This window comes from Pelophylax lessonae, assembly GCF_965119305.1.
Source record: "Pelophylax lessonae genome assembly, chromosome: 9".
NCBI lineage: Eukaryota > Metazoa > Chordata > Amphibia > Anura > Ranidae > Pelophylax > Pelophylax lessonae.
Window position 1 is genome coordinate 184,523,179 of NC_138776.1, and position 9,910 is coordinate 184,533,088.

The window sequence follows — 9,910 nt, forward strand, 5'->3', positions numbered from 1 at the left end:
CCTGCTTGGATCTCTGCTTACCTTATGGCAAGAGGGATCAACACCATCTGGTGAGTGTGAATTTCTGCCATTATTTAACATGGAGGGTGCCACCATCACTACATTCACCTTAGGAAGAGTGTGTTCACTTGGTGGGATATTTTTAAAGGAGCCAGCACAGTTATTGTTGGACTTTTGGACTAAATTTGCACAGTTTTTTCACTTTGTTTTTTTCTATTTTATACTTTTCTATTTTTCTCTCTTTTTCCACTTATTTACTTGCATAGAGCACTTTATTGTCATTATTGCTAAATTGTGTTTACTCAATTTGCACAATTATTAATCAGTTGGATTTTGAATTTGCGCTGCTGATCACATATATAGTTGCGGTTAATTTATATATACCTTATGCCCCTTAGTGGCTTGCAGCATTAGCAGTCATAATTGATCTTGTTTTGTATTTTGTTTTTTCTTTGGCGCGAGTGTTTTTGTAATTACCATACAAGAATACAAATTGGCCTAAAAGAATGAAAACCTTTGATTTTTAAATGTATTTATTTATTTTTGGGGAATGTTATACAGCAGAAAGTAAGAAAAAAAAATTATATATATAATTTTTTTTTTTTTTTTCAGAATTGTCAAAGTCACACAGGTGATCAAATACCACTAAAAGAAAGCTCTATTTGTGGGGGAAAAAAGGACACCAATTGTATTTGGGTACAGTGTCACATGACCACACAATTGTTTGTTAAATGGTCATTAAGGGGGCAAATCCTTCCGGTCCTTAAGTGGTTAAAGTAAATAAAAAATGATTTTAGAACCACTTTTATATTTTATAAAAGAATCGGTAATGTACTCTGATGTGCCTTGAAGTGACCACATACTGAATATGTACTCTAATAGTGTATGTGTACAAATATAATGTATGTGTGGCAGCAGAAGGGTTAAGAAACAATGAGGACTATTAGCCCGCCCCCTGGGGTCAATGGTACAATAGAGATACATGATCCATCAGCCGGCCAATACAGGAGCAGGCAAGGTGCTCTCAATTAGGGGGGCGGGACCGCACAGCGATTGGCTCAGTGTCAGCGATCTGTCTCCCTATTGGCTGTCACATAGGAAGCTGTGTGTAGGTTCCCGGGCGGTGTGTAGTTGGAGCTGTGCACGGTCCTGGCATCATGGCATCGGCTGGCAGCGCTGCCTCTGCCCACTTCCAGAGAGCCAGCCTGTTGTGGATGACGATCATCACCCTGTCTATGGGGTTCTTCGCAGTAAGAGGGGCGGGGTGGTGAACGATCATTCCATGGTCAGCACATTGGAGGCTGTCATGGGGGGGGGGGGGCACGTGATGACATTGATTGGACTAGTACACAGGACATTCCACCGTAGGATTTCTATAGAAGAGGGGAGTCTGCATTACTGGGAATAGGGGACAAGCTGTCATCACAAATCATGACCTACCTGGGTTACCTCTATAGGGGTGTGATCAGCAGACACCATCATTGGATCTAAGGTGGGAGCTGGGTGTACCCCTCCCCCACCCCCCCCCCCCCATCACTGGATCCAAGGTGGGAACTGGGTGTACCCCTCCCCCCCATCAGTGGGGGCTGGGTGTACCCCCCCCATCACTGGATCCAAGGTGGGGGCTGGGTGTACCCACCATGACTGGATCCAAGGTGGGGGGCTGGGTGTACCCACCATGACTGGATCCAAGGTGGGGGCTGGGTGTACCCACCATGACTGGATCCAAGGTGGGGGCTGGGTGTACCCTCCATCACTGGATCCAAGGTGGGGGGCTGGGTGTACCCACCATGACTGGATCCAAGGTGGGGGGCTGGGTGTACCCTCCACTAAATCCAAGGTGGGGGCTGGGTGTACCCTCCATCACTGCATCCAAGGTGGGGGGCTGGGTTTACCCACCATGACTGGATGACAGCCCAAGCTGTCACAAGGGATGTTGTTCATCACTTGTGATAGCAATAAAGTTCATACAAAAAAGATAAAGCGCCCGTCTAACTTTACTGTTTTTTTTTTTTTCCATTAATGTGTTTTTCCCCCACAAAATTGCATTTGAAAAACCGCTGCGCAATACTGTGTGACATAAAAAAAAAAATTACAGCACACACCATTTTATTCTCTATGGTCTCTGCTTAATAAAAATATGTTTGGGGTTCTAAGTAATTTTCTAGCAAAAAAAAAAAAAAAGGTAGATTTTCACATGTAGGAGTGAAGTGTCAGAATAGGCTTGGGAAGGAGGGGGTTAAATCCATCAATCCCTGTCAGAAGGAAGCTGTGCCTTGTTTACATAGGGAGCTCTCCATTCTGTGTCTCTGCCCAACGTTCTGTGTCTCTGCCCAACGTTCTGTGTCTCTGCCCAACGGGCACCCACAGATCAGCTTCTGTTGTAATTACAGCAGAAACGGGCCACCGGCAGCTTGCATATCCCCCAGGTGGAAGTGCAGAATCGTGTGTGTGTGTATAATATATATATATATATAAAATCTGTGAATCTGCTATGGGGCAGTCCTTAAGTGGTTAACCACTTAAGCCCCGGAAGATTTTACCCCCTTCCTGACCAGGGCCTATTTTGCGATTCGGCACTGTGATTTTAACTGACAATTGCGCGGTCGTGCGACGCTGTACCTAAGCGAATTTGACGTCCTTTTTTTCCCACAAACAGAGCTTTCTTTTGGTGGTATTTGATCACCTGTGCGATTTTTTTTTTTTTTGCGACATTGCTGCGGACAGATCGGACCCTTGACTGACATTTTTGACACTTTTGGGGTTATCAGTGACATTACTGCAGTAATCAGTGCTATACATGTGCACTGTTACTGCAAAATGACACTGGTAGTGAAGGGGTTAACTTTATTTGAGAGGGAGGGGCTGTGTGTGTCCCTAGGGGCGTGATTCTAGCTGTGATTGGCTGTGGCTTGAGCTGTAGAAACACTGATCAACGGTCCTACATAGTAGAACCGTATGATAAGTGTTTCTACACAGGGGAGAATGACAGACTGCTTGTTTACACTAGCCGCCTGCCTTTCTCCCTTTGCAGCGACGATCGCCGAGTGACCGGCGGACATCGGGTCCGCCGGTCACACGCACAGGGGGGGGGGGTCCGTGACCACGCGGAGCGGGAGCGTGCCTCTGGGGGCTCGCGCTCGCTCCCTAGACCCTCACAGGCTAGCGACGTAGATCTACGTCACTCTGCCTGTGAGGGGCTGACCGCCGCAGTAAATAGCCGTGCGGCAGTGGTTAAAGTAGGGTCAGTTTTTGCAGCATTTTGGGTGCGTTTCTATTGACTATAATGGAAGATGCGTTTTTGAACAGGGCAGGAAGATGTAGCAAGCAGGACTTTTCAAAAATGCAACAAATTGTATAAAAACACATTAAAATGGGACTTTTTTCCATGCACTTTTGCCATGCTGCGAAGCTGCGTTTTTAGTACAGCAAAAGCTCAACTGTTTGAACAAAGCTTTAGACTCCATTTCAATCGAATGTAATCAAACGGAATGGATTGACTGGGGTACTTTGTTCATTGATACAACCATATTTAGATTATGAGAATATGGGGCGGAAACAGAGATGCAATCAATGGTTTATGATCATAAGTTGAAATGGCATCCTAAAAATCCAAATCCACTTCCCCTTGTGTGGCATAGCAATCAAACGGGTTTTCGACTATAGCTGGATTATTCCAGTCTTAAAAGAAATCGATTGTTTATTGACGTGAGTATGGACCAATAACTTTATCTTGTAAAGGCCCGGGTGATTGGATAGAAATTGGTCAGATAATTGAGGGGTACAGGGATTGTGCAATCGAATTGTAGTGTATATGGCCACCCTTAGCTTAGTTCATATCTGGTGATTAAAGGTCCATACACACGATAAGAAAATAGGAGGTAAAATTTCGTCCGACAAAACGATCTGCCAATTTTTGGATCGTGAGTATAGTGTATTCGACAGCCAATTTTCATACGACAAAAACTGGATGTGCGGTATAATAACAATTTTATAGACTGAACGCAGCGTTCGATTTTTCTTTAACCACTTTACCACCGGAGGATTTTCCTGCTTAACGTCCAGGCCACTTTTTGCAACTTGGCACTGCGCGACTTTAACTGACAATTGCGTGGTCATGCAACCCTGTACCCAAACAAAATGTACGTCTTTTTTTTCTCTTACGTCCTCCGCCTCCTCTAAGTCATCACTACTGGGTATTGACTTCCGTTCCGCAGGAGTAGCTAGGCATAAATACTTAGTCAAAAGAACAAAGGCATTTGCATATACACACCCATGGGGGCTGTCCCACTGGTCAATACCCCCCTGCAGTGACCACTCCCAACCCAGTTTTCTTTCTGCCTAGCGTCAGGAGTAGTTAGGATTCTCAGTGCTGGGGCTACAGTCTCAGCCTTTCTTATCTTTTTTTATTTGATTTTCTTTGAAAATGTCAGTTTTTTTTCTTTGACTTACTAGCTGTTTATTTTGTCAGCTGTAGTTTTAGTTGATTCTTCGGATGAAGATGGATTCCTGCGGAGCTGGGAATTGGACTGACCGCCCTGGGTTTCCAGGGCATAGGGTCAGAGGGACCCCCAGCCCGCCATCGAGCATTCAGCCGTGGTTCGTCCTGGCATTATGAACGACCCATCCCTGCTCGCAGCAGGGATGCAGCCGTGAGGTGGCTGCCTCACTGGACACATCTGCGGTGCTGCAGTGTAATGTCCCTGGCTAACGGCATTCCCTGTCAGATGAGGACAGCGGCTTTCCGTTCTGAGAGGCTCCCCACGCCGTCTGGTACAGGTAAGTACTTCTGTGTGGGGTCTCTGTCTGGGGTGGCAGTCCTGTGTTGCTGTGTCCCCCATGTCTGTGCTGGTGTGGGCATCCCTGTTTGTGATCCCTGAGGGGGTCTTTTATGTACATACGCTGCACTATGGTGCTGTGTGTTGTGGGAGCCCCTTTTTCCCTGTGTCACTTTGGTGTTTTCAGGGGGGGTGCAGACGATGTGTTTGGCGGCCACAGCGGGGGAAAAACCGCGCGGTCCGCCATTTTTGCTTTGGGCAGGCATGTTGGCTTCACTGTGGGCTGCTTTACATGCTGTTTTGGTGCCTTCCGACGCCATCTTGCGCGTGGCCGAACGATCTTTCCGCACGTGTTCGGCGGCCATTTTCCCGAAGTCTCCCATTCAGTCCTATGGGCAGCCATTTTCCCTGAGTCATTTGCAGCTTACAGTTCAGCCTCTCATGACCTCACTTCCTTTTCCTCTGAAGCAGCTACCTAGGTGGTAACACTCTGTGGGCTCTGCAGACTGTCTCTTCCATAACCTTCTGTTTTGTCATTTCTGGCTCAGTTTTCTTCTCCTATTGGGGGTCTTTTGTCACTGTTCACATAGCGGTGGGCTGCTACCCTTTTTCTTGCACTATTAGTTTCACCTTGGGCAATGGATTCTCAGGACAACAAATTCCCTCCAGCCCTGGTGGGGGACCCCGGTCCTGCTGTGGCCCCTGTTATGCCTGATTTGGCCGCTGTATTGGCGTCCTTAGTGTCCAAAATGGAGGTGCTGATGGCTGAACGTGCTGCTAGAAAGAGGCCCAGATTGTCTCTTTCCTCTGATTCAGATCGTGATATGGCTGCTGCGGCGGGCGTGCCCTTTTCAGGGTCTCGCTCACCCTTAGACCCCCTGGGGTCTGAGGGGGAGGCGGAGGGGGTTGATGATTCTCCCCCGGGGTCGCATGAAGAACGCGCGACCATGGATGCATTGATTGTTTCTGTGAAGGAAACACTACATTTGGAGGATGAGCCCAGTCCTCCGGGCATTGTGTCCTCTTTTGGGACACACAGGACCTGCAAGTCGGCGCAGGTTTTTCCCTGCCCCGCTGAGTTTCATTACACTGTTAATGAACTGTGGCGCACTTTAAAACGTCCATTTCCTGTGCCTAGTCGGTTCAAATTACTTTAGCCCTTTGCACCGGCTACGGAATCGCGATGGTGTGTGCCTCCACAGGTGGATCACACTGTGGCCGTGTTAAACAAGCTACCTTGATTCCTACTGAGGAGACCCGGTTTTTGGGGATTCCACGGACCGACGGTTGGAGTCTCTAGCCCGCCATTACTACGGTAGCGGGTTCCTTGCTCAAACCGGTTTTCGCGTCCGTTTTGGTGGCTGATTGGACTAAGGTGCTTAGGAGCAACCTCGTGTCTGATGCTGTTCCACCTGCCCGGCTGGCTATGGTGGATCAAATTCACCAAGGAGTCATGTATTTGTGTGATGTGGCCTTGAATGAGGCCCCTTTGGTAGCACACCTATCTAGTGTCGCGATGCTTAACCGTCGACTGATCTGGCTGAAGAGCTGGTCGGCTGACCAATCATCACGGAACAGTTGCTGATTTTCCCTATGCTGGTTCTCGCCTTTTTGGTGAGGCGTTGGATACCTTGGTGAAAGGCGTCACGGGGGGGCAAGAGCACCTTGCTGTCCCAGAACCCGAAGAACAAGTCCTTTCGCGGCAAGCGGGGTTCTACTTCTCGATCCACTCAGGGGTCCTTTCGTGCCTTTCGGAACCAAACTAAGGGCAAGCCCTTCAAGGGCCAAGGTAGCCAGAAGAAGCCCTGGACGGGCAATCAGCAGTCCGGCAATGCCGGCTCGGCGGGTCAATCTGCCTCTGCCTGAAGGGGCGCCCTCACCCGTTTCAGTGGTGGGGGGACGTTTGCGCGGTTTCCTCCAACCTTGGCTGCTCCGAATCTCAGACAGGTGGGTTCAGTTATTTCCTTTCCCGGCCGGCGGACAGATTTTTTTTTTTTCCCTCAAATCTTCATTTGCCTCCGGGGCGCCTGCAGGACCTGCACCGAGCGGTTCAGGACCTTCTTGCTCAGGGGGTGATTGTCCCGGTGCCTCATCGGGACAGGTTTTGGGGGTTTTATTCCAATCTGTTCACTGTGCCCAGAAAGGAGGGAAAAGTACGTCCTATTCTGGACCTGAAAGCGCTGAACCGCTTTGTGCGCTTTCGGAAGTTCCGCATGGAATCTCTCCATTCGGTGGTGGCCTCCCTGAGCCCAGGGGAATTCCTGGCCTCGATAGACCTGAAGGATGCGTTCCTACACATCCCCATTTTCGAGGGTCACCAGCGGTACCTTCAGTTTGCTATCGCAGAGGACCACTATCAGTTTGTGGCGTTACCTTTCGGTCTCACTTCGGCTCCAAGGGTCTTTACCAAAGTGCTGGCGCCGGTTCTGGGCCTGTTAAGGGCACAGGGCATTGCGGTCTTGGGGTATCTGGACGATCTCCTACTGAGATCGAGTGTCAGCCAGGACCTAGTGCGCGATCTGTCCACCACGGTACAGACGCTCCGGGAGTTCGTATGGACCATCAACGTTCAAAAATCGACGTTGTCTCCTTCGGTTCGTCTTCCCTATCTGGGAATGATTCTGGACTCTGCTTAGGCAAAGGTGTTCTTGCCGGAGGACAAGCTCCGGACCTTGCAAGACGAGATCAGGTCCCTCAGGGACAAACCGTCCTCGTCACTCAGAACCTGTATGTGGTGTCTGGGGTTAATGGTGTCGGCCTTCGAGGCGATACCCTTTGCTCAGTTTCACACGCGGGCTCTCCAAGCGGAGATCCTGGCCAAGTGGGACGGACTGCCTCAGTCCCTGGATCTGTGTGTCTCCTTGAGTCGTCAGACCAGATTGGCTCTTCTGTGGTGGCTCCAGTCCCCGTCGGTGGCGGGGGGCAAGTCCTTCCGTCCGTTGGTGTGGACAGTGATTACCACGGATGCCAGCCTGTCAGGCTGGGGTGGGGTCCTGGGCAACCTGTCTGCCCAGGGCACTTGGTCGGGGGAGGAATCCTCCCTCCCGATAAATGTGCTGGAATTACGAGCGATAAAACTCTGTCTCTTCCAGTGGTCGGACCGTCTTCAGGCTTGTCCGGTCCGGGTACAGACGGACAATGCTACCGCGGTGGCCTACATCAACCACCAAGGGGGCACCAGGAGTGCTCGGGCGGCCCGGGAGGTGACCGACATTCTGTCTTGGGCCGAGACTCATGTCCCGGCGATCTCAGCAGTTCACATTCCGGGTGTGGAGAATTGGCAGGCCGACTATCTGAGCCGCCAGACCCTGGACCAGGGGGAATGGTCCCTACACCCGGAGGTCTTCCAAATGCTGTGTGCGAAGTGGGGATCCCCGGACGTGGATCTGTTCGCATCTCGGCTAAACCGAAAGTTGGAAAGGTTCGTGGCAAGAACGCGCGATCCGCTGGCGGACGCCTCGGATGCGTTAGCGGCCCCTTGCCATCAGTATCGTCTGATGTATGCCTTTCCTCCGATTCAGTTGCTGTCCAGTTTCCTCCGCAGGTTAGCCTCGGAACCGCACCTGGTGATTCTGGTGGCGCCGGCCTGGCCTCGCCGGTCCTGGTACGCCGACGTCGTTCACCTGGCAGTGGCGCCTCCGTGGCGGCTGCCAATGCGGGAAGATCTACTGTCTCAGGGACCGATCTTCCATCCTGCTTTACAGTCGCTGGCTTTAACGGCCTGGCTGTTGAGACCCATGTCTTGAAGGACAAGGGTCTATCCCCGGAGGTTATCCCTACTCTAATCAAGGCTAGGAAATCCTCCTCTGGTAAGATATATTACCGTACCTGGAAAGCTTATTTCGCCTGGTGTGAGTCCAGGGGGTTCTCCCCTCGCTCTTACTCGGTGTCGAGTGTTGGCTTTCCTCCAGTCTGGAGTGGACCAGCGCCTGGCGCTGGCCACAATAAAGGGCCAGGTGTCTGCACTGGTTATCCTGTTCCAATGCCCTGTGGCGTCTCATTCCTTGATTCGCACCTTCATTTAAGGTGTGCGACATTTGGCTCCTCCCAGGAGGGAGCCTTTACCTCCATGGGACTTGAACTTGGTTCTGTCTGTGCTACAGCATGATCCCTTTGAGAACATCAGGGAGATATCGTTGCCTCTGCTGTCAAAAAAGGTTGCTTTTTTAGTGGCGATCACTTCGGCTCGCAGAGTGTCGGAGCTGGCGGCGGTGTCTTGCCCGCTCCCCTTACTTGATAATTCACAAGGATAAGGTGGTTTTGCCACCACCCCCGTCCTTTCTTCCCAAGGTGATCACTGAGTTCCACCTTAATGAGGACATTGTCCTGTCTTCGCTTTGTACGAAGCCTAAGCATCCGAAGGAGATTGCCTTGCATTCCTTGGATGTCGTCAGAGCGATCAGGGTTTACCTGTCTTCTACGGAATCCTTTCGGAAGACGGATTCCCTCTTTGTCCTTCCTGAGGGATCTCGGAAGGGCATGGCTGCGTCTTCAGCAACTATTGCCAAATGGATCAGACAGACCATTGAGCAGGCTTATGATTTGAAGGGACGGGTAACCTTCATTTTTACCCTAATGATAAAAAAATTGAAAAGGGAGTAAGGGAAGTTTATAACCCCTATTGTTTGTTTTTTGTTTTTTTTGCTATCTCTGTGCTATTGGGGAGATTTGCCTTCATGTCCTGTCCCATAGCCAAAACAGGAAATAGGAGGAAATCCCTCCAAGGTGAGGAAATCCTTTGTTGTCACCAGGGTCTCCAAGGACTAGTGTCTCCATTGGAAGATTTCTCCTCTATTGCTGTTGTGGTGACAACCTAAAATTTGGAATTTTCATTTGCTTTCACTTTTAGTGTTAACAGTAAACAGGACAGAGAGGGTGAATCTCTCTAAAGGGGGCACGGATAGCATAAAAAATTGAACAGATGTTCTTAGGCTCAGTTCACACTGCCGTGTCAGATGATGTATCGCATGCATAGGAGTAAGTCATCCCAACATACAGAGACTGGGATGTAAACTGATCTGCACAAGTGCCTTAACCACTTGCCGACCGCCGCACGACTATCTACGTCGGCGGTCAGCCCCTCACAGGCAAACTAACGTAGGGCTACGTTGCTTGCTTGTGAGGGTCTAGGG